General features: G+C 57.9%; 1 protein-coding gene across 2 annotated transcripts in view; it reads left to right on the top strand.

Annotated features, from left to right (window-relative positions):
• Positions 1 to 2567: 2567 nt before the first annotated feature.
• OSBPL5 (oxysterol binding protein like 5) overlaps positions 2568 to 17326 on the top strand; it is a 67723-nt gene continuing 52964 nt past the window's right edge. For both annotated transcript variants that reach the window (XM_082629535.1, XM_082629534.1), the window contains exon 1: positions 2568 to 2653. The gene's annotated coding sequence lies outside the window, so the exon portion shown is untranslated. The remainder of the gene's footprint in view (positions 2654 to 17326) is intronic.

The following is a 17326-nucleotide window of genomic DNA, read 5'->3' as shown; positions in this document are numbered from 1 at the left end:
GTGGGTCTTCATTAACGGGGTGGCAGAGCACGGAGGCTCGGAGCACAGCTCTGTAGCAGGCTGCTGGGGGACGACTTCCTTCCGGCTCTGTGCCTCTGTTTCCCCGCCTGTAAAATGGAGCCTGTCAGGACCTGCCCTCTGGGACTGTGGGGAGGATTTGAGTCCATATGTCTAGAGCCCCTTGTCATGGAATCGGGGACAGGGTGGGGGATCCATCAACAGGAGGCTGTGGGTCTCCCGCAATCCCCACAGACAGACCACCCAGAAGTAAGGAGCGACCCTAATGGTGACAAGTGCACTCACTCTAGAGCAGGGTTTCTCGACCTCGGCACTACTGACATTTGGGGCCTGATCCTTCCCCCTGTGGGCCACCGTGCTGGGTGTGGATGGGTGTTTAGTGGCCTCCCTGGCCTCCACCCACTAGATGCCAGTAGGACCCCCAGCTGTGACATCCAAGGATGTCTCCAGATAGCACATGATGTCACCTCCAGAGGGGAGGCAAAACTCTCCCAGCTGAGAACCACCATTCTCCAGACTTGGATGGAAACAGTCTTAACTTTAATTGTATTCCACCTGAGAAAGAGTAAAGTTCTCTGTATTTGCAAAGGCACTTTAAAAAAAATCTTACCTCTCACAGACAGATCGTATGAATTATCATAAATTCAGAACCGAGTGAGAAGCCAGTGGCTATACTTCAGAGACGGTACCAGCCACTTCTTCCCCTGGGTTCACTTGGGGAGCCAGTCCTCTCATCCCGAGGACTCACAGCAGCCTGCAGGGTGAGATGCTCTTGTGCCCCGCCCCCCTTGACAGGTGAGGAAACCTAAGCACAGAGCTTCACGAACTTGCCCAAGCCCCGGCAGCTCCTAGACGGTGAAGCCCACCCAGTGCGTCCCCAGAGCCATCACCGACAGCCCCCGGCTCTGCCCATCTCTGTGCCTTTTCTGTCCCATCCCTGCACTTGGCCACGTGTCCATTTGACCTCAGCAGTGTCATTTCATAAACTCAAGCTCGCGTCAAACAGCCAGCATCAACAACGACTGGAAACTTTCCCTACTTTAGCCCTAAAACCTCCACCCCAGGGGACAGAGGCTTTGTTTTCTTCCTCAAATTCCCTGTGGATTGGCCCTGACAACCAGCCATTGGCCAGACTGCCAGCAGCCACATCCAGCTCCATGCAGAGGCTTCAAAGAGCATCCAGCCAGGTCTCATTGGCCCCGCGCTGCACAGACCCTCCCCTGAAGAAGCAGAGGGGTCCCACCCTGGCCCTGAGCATCTTGTCCGAGCAGTTCTGCATCCAAAGGCCTTGCAAGGTGACTGTGGGGTGGGGCCGGTCCTGGGGGTGAGCCCAGAGCTGCCGAGGCAGCACACCCCACCCCTTAACCCGGGGTGCTTTGATGCCCTGGGGGAACCACCACCTGGCCCAACGGGGTGGGCATGATGCTGAGGTTGCGGGGAGTTTGGTCCGGGGCCACCACTCGGCTGGCTGGGGCAGAGCTAAGGTGGGACTTCCTGCAGCCGCTCCCCTGAGAGCCGGCTCCAGCTCGAGGGGCTGGAAGGGGCCTCCCTGGGTGGCCCCATGCGCCGCCTGGTGGTCAAGCTGCACCCCGCTGACCACCAGTCTCAAGGGCTGCCCTTAAGGTGCTCTCCACCCAACATACGGTGCTGGGCTTCTGCTGAGGGTCAGTCCTGTCCCTTGGAAGGGAGCAACTGACAGATTCCGTCTGGAAAAGTCCCCGCACCCTACCTGGTCTGGGATGCCTAGCAGTGGGTGGGCCCAGCTCCAGCTGGTCTGCCCATGGGGAACAGTGGCTGGAGGAAGCCCCCGCAGGCTCTGCAGACCAAGTCCCAGGGCACCTGCCTACAGATGGGGGCCCTGGGGGAGACCCCTGACCTCCTCGGCTCCTACCTGCGGTTGTTTATCGGCATTAGAGTGTCTCATCTATACAGGAAGGCTTCAGGGGTCTAAAAAGCTCCCTGGAGGCAGAAAGGGTGAGGGGAACACACAGGAGGAAATCCACAAGAAGGTGGGCTCCTGGCCAAAAAAAAATAATCCTCAGAAAGAGGTGCAGTGAGAAACATGGGTGTGAGGCAGGGGTCCACACGTGGGACAAGGACAAAGGGCTCAGGTTTCTGGGTTTCCTCTTGTGTTCTGGTGGCTTCCGCCTGGGGGAGAAATGGTGACAGTTTCCTGGGCTCGGAAAGAGAGGGGGTCCCCCCCCCACTCTGGCTAGGGTGGGCTGGAGGCCTGCAAGAATCTGTGATCATGTGCCCTCCCACACCCCTAACCCATGGAGGCTGACCCCACTCACCACCGCTTGCTCACCCCGTTTCCGGAGGGACGTCCGAGCGCTGGGCGCGCCGCGGTGCGCGGGAGCCCCAGAGCGCGCCAGGCAGAGGGCGGCGAGGCAAGGCCGCGCCAGGCAGGGACCAGGGTCCCGGCGCGCCCGCTCCGCTCGCCGATCCCGCCCGGGTTTTGCGGCCGCCGCGCCCTCCGTGCCTCCTCCCCGCCTCCTCTCCTCCCTCCTCCGCTCCCTCCCTCTGCGCCCGCGGTTGGATCAGTCTTCTGGCATTTCCTGCAGCCGGGCCGCGCCGCCAGCTGAGCCCCCGCGCGCCCGGCCCGGCCCGGCCCGGCCCGGCCCAGCTTCTCACGGTAGGAGCGCGGCGGGGGATGAGGAGGGGGTGGGGAGGGACCGGGGAGGGGGCGGGGAGGAGGCCGCGGCCCAGAGGGCCGGGAGCGTCCAGCGGGCCGCTGGGGGGCTGCTGAGGGGGCTGGGGGAGCCCCGCGCCGGAGTCCGCAGATCCCGGGGACTGGGGCGTAGCCCGGCCGACCCCAACAGTGGCCGGAGCTGGGGAGCCCCGACCCGGCCCGTCACTCGGGGAGCCCGGAGTGATGCGACTACGATCCCAGACACGGGCGGGCGGGTTGGAGCGCGGGTGGGGCCGGAGTGTGGGAAGCGGCGGGCAACCGGGCTCCCCAGTTTCGGGGCTTGAAGGAGCAGGGAGGGGAGGGAGGGTGGCTGGGTCCATCTGCGCGGAGTAGCCGGGTCTGTGTCCCCAGCTCAGCCCAGCCCCAGGGGATCTTGAAGGGGCAGGGTCTGCGGGAAGGGGACCTGCTGCTCTGGATGGGGTCTGGGATTAGCGTCTGGCCTTCCAGCTTGGGGCTTGGTCTGTGTCCACAGAGTGAGGGGCTGCGTGAGCTGAGGGGGAGGACCTCTGCTGTCACCCACCCCCCGGACCCTCCATCTCTAGGCCACTGAGCCCCTAAGGCAGGGAGCCTTGGAAATTGTTCAGGGGACATGAGTCTACTTGAGGGTACTGTGCACTTGAGGATTCCTGCGGGCCAAGGGAGGGTGGGACGTGGGGGTAGGGGGCTGTCAGCAGCCCTGGGGGCCAGCCGCTGCCACTTGGAGCCCCCAAGTTGGGCTGTGTGCTGTCGGAAGACCCTGGAATTGGGATTCTGAATGGCTCCTGGGGGTGTGGACAGGTCCCACCATGGGGAGGTGGGCTTCTCTGCCCCCGCTCATCCTGGGTCTGAGCCAGGCCCAGCTCAAGCAGCTGGTTGGATTTCTGCTCTTTTGCCATTTGGGGGTCTGTCTACACCAGAGATCTTTTATATGTGTGTCTGCCCGTCTGCCTGAGCCTTCAAGGTACCTTTCACAGGCCGACCCCTGTGATGTTCCCCCAGGCCAGGTCCAGAGGCAGGCCCGAGCTGTCACAGCCTGGGCCGTGGGCACAGCCTTTGGGTTGGATGTGTACGCCCTTGGATATGTGTGCGCCAGGTGGATCGGGGCCCCAGACAGCAGAAACCCTCCCCTCAACAATGGCAGGCCGAGTGGTTTGTCGGGTGGCTTTTACGCACTTTCTTGGCTGTGTGAGGCCTTGCCGCTCCTTGAACTTGACAGGCTTTGCAGGCAGCTGGCAGTTCAGGGGCGTCAGGCTTCAAGCTCCAGATCCGCAATCCCATTGTCTGCTTGCATGCGTGTGGGGCAGGGCCCGGGGTGCCAGGAGGGTAGGCACTGAATGTGTCTGTCTGGTCTGTCTTGCCAGCTGTGTTTAGAGATGGTGACAAAGCAGATGGGCCAGGCAAAGGCCCTCAAGTCCGGGCCTCGTCCTGGGGAGGCTGCTGTGCAGATGTGGACCCATGGGCGGTGCTTCCTGGACGTCAGATGAAAGCCCCTCCTTCCTGGGCCCGGGGGTCAGGCTGGCCTGAGTTGGGCCAGGGATCAGCTAAGTCTCCAGAGGTTTGCTCCCGGCTCTTTCCAGAATGCCGACTGCAGCCTCTCCCCTAGAATGGTCCTTACTGTGCTCAGAAGTTCCGGGATCAGTTTCTCTCCTGAAGTCTTTCTTCCTGGAAGCTCCCTGAGCTGTGATAGTCATCTGACAAACTGCACTTGGGGGTGGGAAGAAAGACTGCGTGACAGGCCAGTGGTTTGAAGATTGTGGTGTGTTTTTGGCAGCTTTGTTTGGGGGACTTGCACTTTCTGCTGATTCTGTGCTTAAGCCAGTGTGGGCGCGCATGCATGCATGCATACACACACACACAATGCACAGGTGGACGAGAACTCACCCAAGGTGATGGAAGCATGCTTGCCCCCTTCCCATTCATTCAGGGGACAGGTGTGCAGCCACAGCTGGGAAGCGGTGTAGCTCACGGTTACATGGGTGAGACCTGAACCCCAGGACTGGGGGCTGTTCAGGGGTGCACAGTGTGCGTCAAAAGGATCCCCGTCGTCTGAACTTGAAGGGAGGTGTCAAGTGCAGGTCCCACCGGGGGGTCCACGGGTTGGGTGGAACCGCCTGGCGGCTCTCAGGAGGCAGAAGCCCAGGTGGGCACTGTGAGGGGTCGGGGGCCAGGGCTTGGGAGGCGCAGAAGGACGGTCACCAGGCGTGCTGCTCACGGCTGTCACCAAGGAACAGAGTATTGCTGTCCGTGCCGGATTTGCCCCATGACGAGGGGCAAACCTCCTCCCCAGGACGGGGCCCGGACTCGAGGGCCTTTGCCTGGCCCATCTGCTTTGTCACCATCTCTAAACACAGCTGGCAAGACAGACCAGACAGACACACTCAGTGCCTACCCTCCTGGCACCCCGGGCCCTGCCCCACATGCATGCAAGCAGACAATGGGATTACGGATCTGGAGCTTGAAGCCTTGATGCCCCTGAACTGCCAGCTGCCTGCAGGTCGAGGAAACAGAACTTATAATGGGGGATGAGCTCTCTGTGGGTTTATGGCTGGCCTTGGTGGCTCGGTAACCTTCACCAGCTCCCCAGCCGTGTGAGCAGATAAACTTCTCCAGGGGATGGTAGTGGTGGTTGAAGACAAAGGACTTGGATTTTGGATTATGTGTCCTCTTAGCATCACAGTTGCTCCAGGCAGGGCTCCTGTGTGCCCGTACGTGTGAAGTTGGCATATATTGGCATCTATGCTGAGGGCAGTGGGCACCCGCTGTGTGGTCAGGACCTGCCCCATTGAAGGCCAGGCTTGGATGGGACTGTGTCTGGGACACGAGGTCCCTAGCTTAGAGTTCTCTGTCCAGTGAGGTAGCTGGGGAATGAGCCGTCAAGGTTAAGAAATGCTGCAGGACCGAGATGTGGGGCTGCCTGGAAGTGCCCCAGGAATACCCAAGAAGGGAATCCCTGCGCCAGCATCACACACCCTTGGGATTCAGAGAGGGAGGCTCGAGGACCATTGGGAGGGGCCTCGGAACCACCGGGCCAGGCCCCTGGGGAGGTGCAGGGCCATCAGAGAATTGCCAAGGTTATCTGGGTCATCCAGCCCGTGAGAGACCATCCCCACCACTCAGGATATGAGCCTGGTTGGCCCTCACCAAGGGACTCACAGGGCCTTTGTCGAAAACCTCAGAGCCAGTACTTTGCTGAACTCCCAAGCCCACCTCACACCCACTCTTCTCTCCAGACTGGCCTCTGCTCCTCACTGAAGCCTCCATTCGAAGGTGCTGGGTTTCATTTTCTTAGCACCGTGATCCATGCATTTCTGGAACCATCTCCATCCTGTATCTGTTCAGTCGAGCGGGCGGGCGCTGTTGGCACATGGGTCATCCTTCACTCATTGCCTGGATGTCTGCTCAGGGCTCTGTCCCCCGGGCCTGGCACACAGTGGATGCTCATGTGAAGCTGTAGAATTGTCTTCGCCTGGGATGCCCCATCCTGCATCTCCCTCGGGTCTGTGGACCTCACCAGCATTGACAGGCAGGACACCTGACCAGCCCGTGCCCTCTGTCCTAGGATAGATGGACCCAGCTTGCCCGCCTTCCCAGGGGTCCTGCCATTCCTGGATTAGAAGTATCGTGTGCAGAGTTCACTGGGCGAATGGAGGTGGCCTGTACTGTCCGGGCCTCTCTGGCCTTGGCTGGGATGAAGGGCTGCAGGGGGGTGTCCAGGTCTCACACGGAGCAGTGCTGCCCCTATCCCAATGAGAGGGATATTTTACAGGCTTAATGAGCGCATCAGGAGGGGATTTGGGGCCGCCCTGTCCCACAGGCTGCTGACCCTTGTGACCAGCTGAGGGTCACTTTCTCTTGTCCAAGGCCAAGGAGGGGCGGAGACCGGGAGTAGGCAAATCCCCAGGAAGGCAGAGGGAGGGGGTGGCCCAGCAGGGACGGGCCAGGCTTCTGAACCAGGAGGGAGGGAGGCTGCCCGATCCTCAGCCAACAGTGGGCAGGGGCGGTGGCTGGCTTGGCCGCAGCCACCATGAACCCGTTTTCAGTGGCTTCCACTCGAGGAAAAGCAGTCCGCCAAGGGGAGGGATCACGCGGCCGTATTGATGTGCCCGCCTATTGGGGTGAATGTGGCGCAGGGGAGGTGGCTTAAAGGGCCAGGCCTGCGCGGCGGCGCAGGAGTGGGGAGGATGGGGCGGTGGGGGATTCGGTGCCCGCCTATTGGGGTGAATACGGCAGAGTCCATTAAAGGGCTGGGGGTCTCCCCGGGGTCTGTCACCTGGGCTGCGTCGAGGCTGCTAGGGCGGCTCCAGGTGGCTGTGTCCTCTCCCGCTTCCCCAGGAGGCCAGAGGGAGGGGCCGGAGGGTGAGCAGCTGGGACGGGAAGGCCGACTGCCTGCCCTGTAGGATGAACCTCCTCTCCACCCACCCCACTCAGGAGTCACCCAAATCCAGCCGGGTGGGGGGGGGGTGGTGGAGCGGGGGAGTGCGCACTGTGTCTGAGGTCTGCAGACTTGAGGACCAAACGTTCTGGGTCAGAGAGACCAGGGACAGGCTTTTTGTTATTTACCGGCACGTTTACCGAATGTGTTTTTATCACTTTGCTGCTTTCGGAGACAAGAAGGTTCTCTGGACCGGGGGTGGGGCGGGCTTCATGGTCAGTCCTCAGCCGCCCTTGGGTCAACCCAGGGGTCGGGGGCCTTTGCAGGTCCTCCCATGGGCCCTGGGCTTGTGGGTTTCTCACCCCAGCCCCAGGAGACAGGGGATGGGGGGAACCCCACGCCTCCCAGTTGGAACCTAAAGGCCAGTGTGGCATCTGGTGCAGGGCTCTGAGAACGTGGTCAGGGGTGGCCGTGGACGGAGCCCCTGCCCGTTCAGGACGCCTCTGAGTCCACCTCTGCAGTGGCCCTGACCGAGGCCCTCTCTGGGTCAGCACTCAGCCACCCAGAGCGACAGGACAGGCTCTCCTGTGTAACCCTGTTCCCGAGGGGAGCCTGGATGCCCGCCGCCCCCTCTGACGGCCCGGCCTGGGCTGAACTGAGCAGGCCCCTGGTGCCCTGGTACAGTCCTGGGGCTGGAGGACGGCGCAGAGGCTGGCCAGGGTCTCAGGGGCTGATGGTGTCAGGGATCACGGTGGATTTGGAGGCCAGGCCAAGGAAGCGGCTCAGGGATTCTTAACCCCAAGTCCTGGGGCCAGCAGTTTCTCTACCCGCTAAAGCTCTGTTTCCCTATCTGTAATCCGGGCCCACAGTAGTCCCATGAGAAGTCACGAGACGGGTGACCATCGGCCCATGTTGGTGCTCTGGGTTAGCTCCTTGTGGGTTAGGAACGAGACCTCCTTGTAAGCCCGAGGCCAGGCGCACGGTAGGGCCTGGGGGTGCTGGGGAGGGGAGGGGGAGCTGGGGCTTCACATTAACTCCCAAAGATGAGCTCAGGTGGAGTGAGAACCCCACCCCCAGGACTGAGAGCTCCAGCCCCCAGCTGACCTTTAGCATGTGCCCATCTCCTGGGCGGAAACTGACCCACAGAAAGGGGCCTCGGTCCTGATGCTTTGTTCTCTGGCTTCAGAGTGAGTGCAGAACTCTCACCTGAGCCCTCTCGTCTCTCCTCCCCAAACAAAGCTGAGGTTGAGGTCCAGGGGCTCACAGGGTCCACCCAGCTTCCATTAGAGAGGCAAGGAGACCGCAGCCCAGAACATGGCAGGATCACCGTGCTGTCCTCACGGGGCCTCCGTTTCCCCGTCCGCAAGGCTCCCCGACCCCTGACGTCCTGTGTTCCACATTCCTGTGCCCCCCAGACAGGTGGTGATGGGGCAGGAGCTGGGAGGGAAGGGGCGTCCAGAGCCCCAGCTTATTGCCCGAGGCCCAGGTTCTCTGGAGGGCTCAGGTCCCCAGCCCCTGCCCTTCCAGCTGTTTTACAGCCTGAAGCGACACAGCAAGTTTTTGGTGGGGTTTTTTTTTTTTTTGAATTTTCTTTTATTTATTTTTTATACAGCAGGTTCTTATTAGTTATCTATTTTATACACATCAGTGTATACACGTCAATCCCGATCTCCCAATTCATCCCACCCCACCACTTTCGCCCCTGGGTGTCCATACGTTTGTTCTCTACATCTGTGTGTCTATTTCTGCCCTGCAAACCGGTTCATCTGTACCATTTTTCTAGGTTCCACATATATGCGTTTATTTACGATATTTTTCTCTTTCTAACTTACCTCACTCTGTGTGACAGTCTCTAGCTCCATCCACGTCTCACAGCAAGTTTTATACCGAAAAAAGTTTCCACCAATTTTTAAAAGTGTGAAAGCCACAGGAATTCTCTGGCGGTCCAATGGTTAGGACTCCACGCTCTCACTGCTGGGGCCACAGTTCAATCCCTTTTTGGGGAACAAAGATCCTGCAAGCCACGCAGCGCAGCCAAAAAAAAAAAAAAAAGGGTGAAAGCCACAGACTGATGGTTGGAAAACTCTCCCCCTCTCCCTCAGGCACCACACATGACTTCCTGTCACCGAAGTGGCTGCCTGCTGCTGGTCCCTCACCCCTGCCTCCCTGCAGTCCGCCCACATGGGCCACCCGGCGTGAGCCCTTTGTAGATCCTGGGGCCACTTCTGACACCCTCCACCCCCTTCTCCTGGAGCAGAGAGAAAGCAGCCCACTTTGAAGGAGCCCTCGCCCACTCCAGCCCACCCACACAGTTTCTGCTTTGGGCTCCTGCGACAGAGCACAGGTGGCCCCTGCTCTGAGGCCTCCATGCTGCCTCTGGACTGCAGCCGCCCCTGAAGGGCAGGACCCCTGGAAGGGCAGAACCCAAAGGGTAGAACCCCAGAGGCTGCCAGGAAGAGACCCAGCCCTTGGTCCCAGGAGGCTGGGTTAGTTTGGGTTTGCAAGAAGATGACACCTTGACTCAGAATGTAAGACTTCAGCCCCACTGTGCAATCCTGAGAGTGAGGCCGCCGGGGGACAGGGCCTGGTTGCTGATCCATTCCAGTGGCCACTGTGGGTCATCCTTACTGGTCAGCAGGCTGGCTCTGGAGGCTCCCAGGGAGGGGGGTAGAGGCGTTCCCCCCCGAGGGGCAGTCTCAGTGCTGGGCCTGACCATTGGGACCCCCTCCATGCCCTGCATGCAGCCGTGCAGCTTTCTCTCCCTGGCAGTGGGCATCCACCATCAGCAACAGCCAAGGCCCATCCTGCAGGAGAACCTTCCAGCTGCCCAGCGCTGGCCAGGCTGGGCCGGGTTTCCTTCGCCTGATCAGAGGGGAGAGTTTCCCAGTCTCGGGGCAGGGCCCCTCCCTCTGCTCTGTTCTCCCAGATTGCCGGGCACTCACTCTGATGTGACTCAGCACCTCTGTGCCTTAGCGTATGCTGATCCCTTGCCTGGAAAGCCCTCCCTCGGCTCCGTCTCGGGCACAGTGGGGTCGGCACCAAGCTGTTGTGCAGGGAACACCAGGTGCCTGGCCAGCGCAGCCCTGGCCAGCACTTTGTCTGTGGGCCCTGCATGGGTCCACCTCACCCCTTATCTGCCCTTCTTTTTTTTGCTAGAAAATACTACATTTAATATTTTAAAGATTTTTTTTTTTTTTTTTTTTTTTTTTTTCTTTTTTTTGCTGTATGCGGGCCTCTCACTGCTGTGGCCTCTCCCGTTGCGGAGCACAGGCTCCGGACACGCAGGCCCAGCGGCCACGGCTCACGGGCCCAGCCGCTCCGCGGCACATGGGATCCTCCCAGACCGGGGCACGAACCCGTATCCCCTGCATCGGCAGGCGGACTCTCAACCACTGCGCCACCAGGGAGGCCCTAATATTTTAAAGATTTTTTTAAATTGAGGTAACATTGGTTTAAAACACCATGTACATTTCATGTGTATATATAATGTGTACATTGTATTTCGAGCTCTGTATACACTACCACACGCTCACCACCAAAGATGGTCTCCATCTGGTCCCATACTGTCGATCCCCTTTCCCCATTTTGCACCCCCGTGCCCCTCCCCCCTACCAGCCACTGCTCTGCTCTCTGTATCTACTTGTTTGTTTGGGTTTGGTTTGCTTTGTTCGTTCATGTTGGGTTTTTTGTTTGTTGGTTTGTTTGTTTTTTGGATTCCACATGAACGCGATCCTACAGTGTTTGTCTTTATCTGTCTGACTTGTTTCACTTAGCGTAGTGCCCTCAGGTCCATCCGTGTTGTCTCCAGTGGCGGCATTTCGTCTTTTCTCGTGGCTGAGTAGCATTCCGTGGTGGACACACCACTTCCTTGTCCTCTCAGCCTTCCTCTCACGGGCTGGGCTTGGGTCTCCAGCCGGAGCCCCAGGCCAAGCCTTCGCCTCCTTCCACTTGCTGGGAAAATGTCACTTGTTTTCCTGGCAAGTCAGTGAGCTGCTGCTTCTGTTGGTTTGGTTTGGGTGTTTCGTTTTTAGGCAGAGGCAGGCAGGCGGGTCGCGGGAACGCGTTAAGCCAGATGCCCGGCTCTGTAAACAGCGCCCCTGGAAAAGTGCTCCTGACCTGCCGTGGGGGCTCTGGAGCCACCCGTCTGACCACATGGACGCCGAGTGGCGTGGTGGTTAGAGCATGGGCTCAGTGGGAGTCCCCCCCCCACTCGGACATGTCACTAGCCAGGGAGCCCTGGACAAGTCCCTTAAGCTCCAGGCCTCAGTTTTCCCATCTGTGAAATGGGCATGGCAGCGCCGGCCTCCGAGGCAAGAGGAGGATATGTTTCAAGCCCAGAGCCGGCCCCCAGAGATGCTGCAGCCACTGGCCCTCATCTGGCTGAGGCTCTGCCAGCAGGGAGGAACCATCTCCTTATCACTGATTAAAGCTTTGATTAATGATTAATGAGTGGGAAAGATTTACACGTAGAAACCACAGAAAAGAATAAAACCGATCCCGCCTCATCAAGGTCCTGACCTCTGGCTCTGCTTGCTTCAGGCTGGGAGCCCAAAGTTCCAGCACAGGACAGGCCCCTGACCGCCCTCCCCCCAGGGGTTGCCAAGCTGACATCCCAGCGTGTTTTTGTGCTTTTGCTATATATGGATGAATCCACAAACAACTACAGGACCCTTTGGCTCCTTGACAGATGTCGCATGACTGCCGCTCTCCCTTCACGCCCCTGCTTATTTCCCATAACTTCAGAGTCACGGAGAAGTTGCAAAAACCCGTATACACAGCCTTTGCAACTTCTTTTGAGCTATGCAGTTATGAGTGCCCATGCCTCGTTCACCACCCTTATTTTCTATATATAAGTCAGGACTTATTTCCACTCTTCTGTCGAAGGACGTTGGGTTGTTTCCGTCTTATCCCTGGAGCATGTACTGCGTTGGGTCTCCTGGGCCACGTAGACGGGTGCTTCTCTGGGATATTGGCCTGCGGTGGCGTCTCGGGGTCCCAGGGTGAGCACGTGAGCAGCCCACTGGGTGTGGCCAAGTGGCTGCCACTGATGCCCCAGCACACATCGGGGGAGCCGGCCTTTCCCCTGCAGCAGATGGAGAAGGAGGACACCCGGTGAGCGAGAAGTAGCAAAGCTCCGAGCACCGGCGTGGGGTGGGGGGCTCTTCCCAGGACCTGGCCCGGGTGGGTGGGCAGGGGCTGCGTCTCCCGTTGACTCTCCTGGCCTTGGGGACCCACCTGCTGTGTCAGTCCTCTCGAATCCCACTGGACGGAGGTCTATCTCCCCACCTCTGCCTGGGCTGCAGGCTGAACATCGACTCCCAAGGGCACGCGGAACAAAGATGTTTGCCAGGGTCTCCCAAGGGGTCGCAGCAGGTTCTGTTCATTAAAAACAAGAACTATATGTAACATGATGCCCGTAGTTGATGACTCTATTGTATAATTGAAATTCACTAGGAGAGTAGAATTGAAATGTTCTCACCAAGAAAAAGTAAATAACGTGAGCTGATAGGTGTGCTAATTAACTAGGTGGGAGGAATCCTTTCTCAGTGGAACGTGTATCAAATCAGTGTGATGTACACTTTCAATATTTTACCATTTTATTTGCTGATTATACCTCAATTAAGCTGGAAAAAAAATAGGCTGAACCTGAGACGGCAAGGGTCCGGGGAGGGTGGGTCTGGCTGAGGATCTGCAGGTCCTGCCTGGAGCTGGTTAGAGCACAGAGGTGCCCAGCTTGAAACACAGCCCCACCCCCCCATGCCAAAAATGGGGCACAGATGGCGGCCAAGTCCCAGACCACGGTATTTCCACGTGGCTGTTACGCAGAAGCAGATCACTGGCGGGAGGGCTGTTGCCTGGTTGTCTGGTCTCCTGGGGCCTGGGTGCAGAGACCACTGGTGATGCTGATGCACCAGCCCTTTGGGTGCTTGGGGCCACTCTGGTCCACAGCCACCAGCTGGAAAGTGGCCCGGGCAGGATTTGGGCCCTTCTGCCCGGCATCCATCCCGGGAGAGAAGCTTCATCTCCTCCATCCCCCAGGTATGGCCAGGGAGATGCCCCTTTTCCCAAGGGTGCTGGGTGCTGACCCATCCATCTCGGGGAAGCCTGCTTGTGTGTGTGTATAGGTCAGCCAGGGCTGCTATAATAAACACCATAGCCGGGGCGGCTTAAACAACAAACATTCATTGTCTCCAGTCCTGGAGGCTGGAATCCCAGATCCAGGCGTAGGCAGGGCTGAGTCCTCCTGAGGCCTCTCTCCTCGGCATATAGATGGCTGTCTCCTCCCTGTGTCCTTACAAGGTTGTCCTTCTGTGTGTGTCTGTGTCCTGATCTCCTCTTTTTATTTATTTATTTATTTATTTGGTTGCGCCGGGTCTTAGTTGCGGCTCACTGGCTCCTTAGTTGCGGCAGGCGGGCTCCTTAGTTGCGGCATGTGAACTCTTAGTTGCAGCACGCGTGTGGGATCTAGTCCCCTGACCAGGGATCGAACCCGGGCCCCCTGCATTGGGAGCATGGAGTCTCATCCACTGCACCACCAGGGAAGTCCCCTGACCTCCTCTTCTTATAAGGAACCCAGTCCTGTGGGATTAGGACCCACCCTAGTGACCTCGTTTTACCTTAATCACCTCTTTAAAGACCCATTTCCAGAAACAGTCACACCTGAGAGACTGAGGGTTAGGACTCCAGCAAATGAATTTGGGGGACACAATTCAGCCCTGACAGTGGGTAATGGGGTGGCCATAACCTTGGGCGCCCAGCACAGTGGGAGGGCTCATCAACAGATTCCTGGGCTGCGATTCTATTTTTATTTCCTGTGAGACCCACATGTTTGCAGGGAGTAGGATTCTGAGGCCATCAGAACTTTTAACACCCATAAACGTGCAGAAATGTTTTCAGCTTTCACTCCCTTGGATCTTGACTGTTTTACATCTGCCCGGGCGCCCTTGGCCAGCATTTTCAGCGCGTGCACCTGGGATGGAGCCAGAGGCCCACACCACACGGTACGAGATTCACACACACACAGACCCAGTTGCGCTTCCCTGGGTCTGAGCTCCACCTGTGGGCAGGAAGTCCAATCAGGCGAGTCGTGGGCGTTTGTAGGGTCAGCACGCCTGTGGCCATCAGGTCCTGCTGCCCTCTGGCTTTCCCACCTGCCAGGCCATCCTCTCCCGGCCACAGCATCCCAGGCCCGGATCAGCTTCCCCATCACCATTACCCGCTGTCCAGTTCAGCAGACGCCCTCTGCAGTGGCCCTTTGGAAACCAAATGTGGCCTTTCCTTCAGGCTGGGTGGACAAAGGGACGCTGCAGCAGTGGGCCATTCGTTCTGACGCTCACAGACCTTCCTGTGCCAGCAGCTGTGTGCAGAGTCCTGAGAGCTGGCCGAGTGTGCCCTCCTGCCCTGTTCTCTACAGTGCTGACGGGGGTCCCCAGGGGTCCCCTGCCCCTCCCTGTTACCAGACCTGATGGGTGCCCTCTGGGCACTGTGTAGGGCCCATGGAGACCTCTACCCAGAACTCAGGAGGTGGAGCAGGTACTCAGCTGTTGGTAGCAGATGCTGTTTCAGGAGGTGGTCCCAGGGGTGCCTACTAGGCCTGACCTTATGGGTTTCCTACTGAAGCTCCAAATGCAGCAGAAAAGGGAAAAAAGACTTCTTCCACGCCAAGTGGGTCGTGAGGGGCTTCCCCCGCGTGCGGCCACCACCAGCCCTGCTGAGCGCCCTGCCAGCTTGTGCCCCCCCACCCCCCGTCCACCGGAGCTGCAGGCTGGGCTGGTGGTCAGTTTTTAAACTGCGGTTTAACAAATAATGGGAGGAAGACACACAGGCAAATGACTCCCCTCCTGCCTGTTCATTATTTTTAAACTGTGTCTGCTTTTCAGTTTATTTTTAAATCTCAAAAGCACAAGGAACATGCTGTTTATCTCCGGCAAGCCTGTTCTCTCCGACGTGACCATTCATCACTTCCCGGCCAGGTCTGGAGCATCCCGACTCTGGCTGGGCCCCAGTTGGCCTGCTGGGCAGGAATAACCCCGTGGAACCCATGGACCCCGGACACCCGCTCCTTCAGGCCATGGGGGCCTATCCCTGACCAGGGCAGCTTACCCGGCTCAGCACCTGACCTTTAAAAACCTTATCGTGGGCTCCCCTGGTGGCGCAGTGGTTGAGAGTCCGCCTGCTGATGCAGGGGACACAGGTTCGTGCCCCGGTCCGGGAAGATCCCACATGCTGCAGAGCGGCTGGGCCCGTGAGCCATGGCCGCTGAGCCTGCGCGTCCGGAGCCTGTGCTCCGCAATAGGAGAGGCCACAGCAGTGAGAGGCCCATGTACCGCAAAAAAACAAAACAAAACAAAAAAAACCTTATCGTGTTCAGGGGAAATCTTTCTACAATGCTTTACCCACATGATGCCTTGCAGGCTTAAGGTATAAATGAGAAATAATTTAACCCTTTTCCTGGTGACTTGGGTCATTACAGCGATTAATTTTTTATAATGCTTAACATTTTGTTGAAGGCTCTTGAAATGATCTAGCTCCTTTAATCTTTAAAACCACCGTATGTGGTAAGTTCTGTTACCACCCCCGGTTCACAGGTGGGAACGCTGAGGCTCAGAGAGGTGAGGAAGCCTGCCAAAGTCACCCCCCCCCACTCACCGTGGTACATGACAGGCCGGGATTGGAGCCAGCTCACCTGATGACGCTGCTGTGACACCGAAGCCCTGGAGGGATGCTGCCTTGTGCAGGGCTGTTGCCCCTGTGCTAAAAGGCCCCAGACACCTTTTCTTAAACTTCTTGTTGGAGGGGTTGTCCGTTCTTTCCTTTAAAAAAAAACTTGTTTCTGCTTCTGGTCCACCCTTATCTAGGGTGGACTCGATGAAGAAGATTGTTAGAAGTGTGTGCAAACCAAGAGTGAGTAGGCGCTGAAGGAGGGCCGAGGTGTGTCAGGGAGTCGTGAGCAAAACTGTAGCCGAGGTGTTCTGTGATCCTTCCCTTCGCTGCTGCTGAGAGGCTTGCTTTTGTCTGTGTTCTGCATCTCGTTCAAAACCCAGTAGGGCTCTTCTGGGTTGTTAGCAATAACCGATAGGTATCAAGTGCCCACTGGAACCCAAAATTTCGGGGTATAGTACAGGCACCCCCTCTGTTCAAACTCAGGACCAGCTGTGAGGTGCCTGGCAGTGCCATCTTCGGGTGTGAAACCAGGGCTCAGAGACGGTCCATGCCTTGCCTGCTCTGCCAGCTGGTGAGTCCAGAAGCCCCTCACAGGTCAGACACTGGGTGCCCCAGATCAATTGAAAGGCAAAGGAAGGGAATGAGGGGGACCACAGATTAAGAGACTTAGAAGGGGGCCTCCCAGTTGGACCCTCGGGATGCACTCTGGATGATGAAATCGTAAAGATGAAGGTGAGGGTCTGGGAGGACCGGGGGCGGGGGCTGTGGCCAGGACTCGTGCCGGATGGGCTCCTGGGGTGACTGGGCAGTGCTGACTTCTGACCTGGGTGATGGTTGCAGAGTGTTTGTCTAGAGAAGCCCATGAAGCCGAACGTCTGTGTGGTTTTCTGTATTTACATTTTATTTTATAATAAATGAAGCTTATAAAAGAAGCTGCTCTGGGTGGAAGCCTGGGAACGGGACCCGTGACAACCCAGGCTGGGTCCCTGCTCTGGGTGAAGGGACCACAGGGGCCTCCTGACCAGGATGGGCCCACTTGGAGCAGCTTCCAGCATTTCTGGAACAGCTTCCCAGGTTCCACCTCTGTGGTCCAAAACCACCTGTTATTTTAGAACATGGTTAAGTCCACCCACTTATTTTTACTTAAATAAATGTGTATCTAAGAGAAACTTTAAACTGTTGCTGCAGTTAGAAAGTCTTCCTCACATGTAATAAATAGCAGGTAATATAAAAATGCACAAGCGAGCGCAAAACACCAAACTGTACCCTCGGTCGCTCTCCTCGTTTTGTCTGCGGTAGCTTTGTGCCCGAGGCTGCCGTGCCTCTGTTAAGTAGAGAGATTCGCGATGATGGAGCTGCAATAAAGACCCAGACTTCTCTCCCTTGACACCCTCAGGAGGCTGGAAAGAGAACTGAAAAAAGAGACGCTTTTCCACTGAGACCAGTGATGACTAATGCACCCCTGCATCACCTGGCTGCATCTGGTGTCTGCCCACGTTTTAGAAATGTGTGACATGCTTATTTCAGGTCTGGCTCAGGACGCAGAGGGGGCTTCAGTGGCCAATTCGAGGGGCTTTGAGAGCTGGCTTTTTCCTAGGAGT

This window comes from Mesoplodon mirus, assembly GCF_964341445.2.
Source record: "Mesoplodon mirus genome assembly, chromosome: 7".
Lineage (NCBI taxonomy): Eukaryota > Metazoa > Chordata > Mammalia > Artiodactyla > Ziphiidae > Mesoplodon > Mesoplodon mirus.
This window is presented reverse-complemented; position numbering and strand designations above follow the sequence as displayed.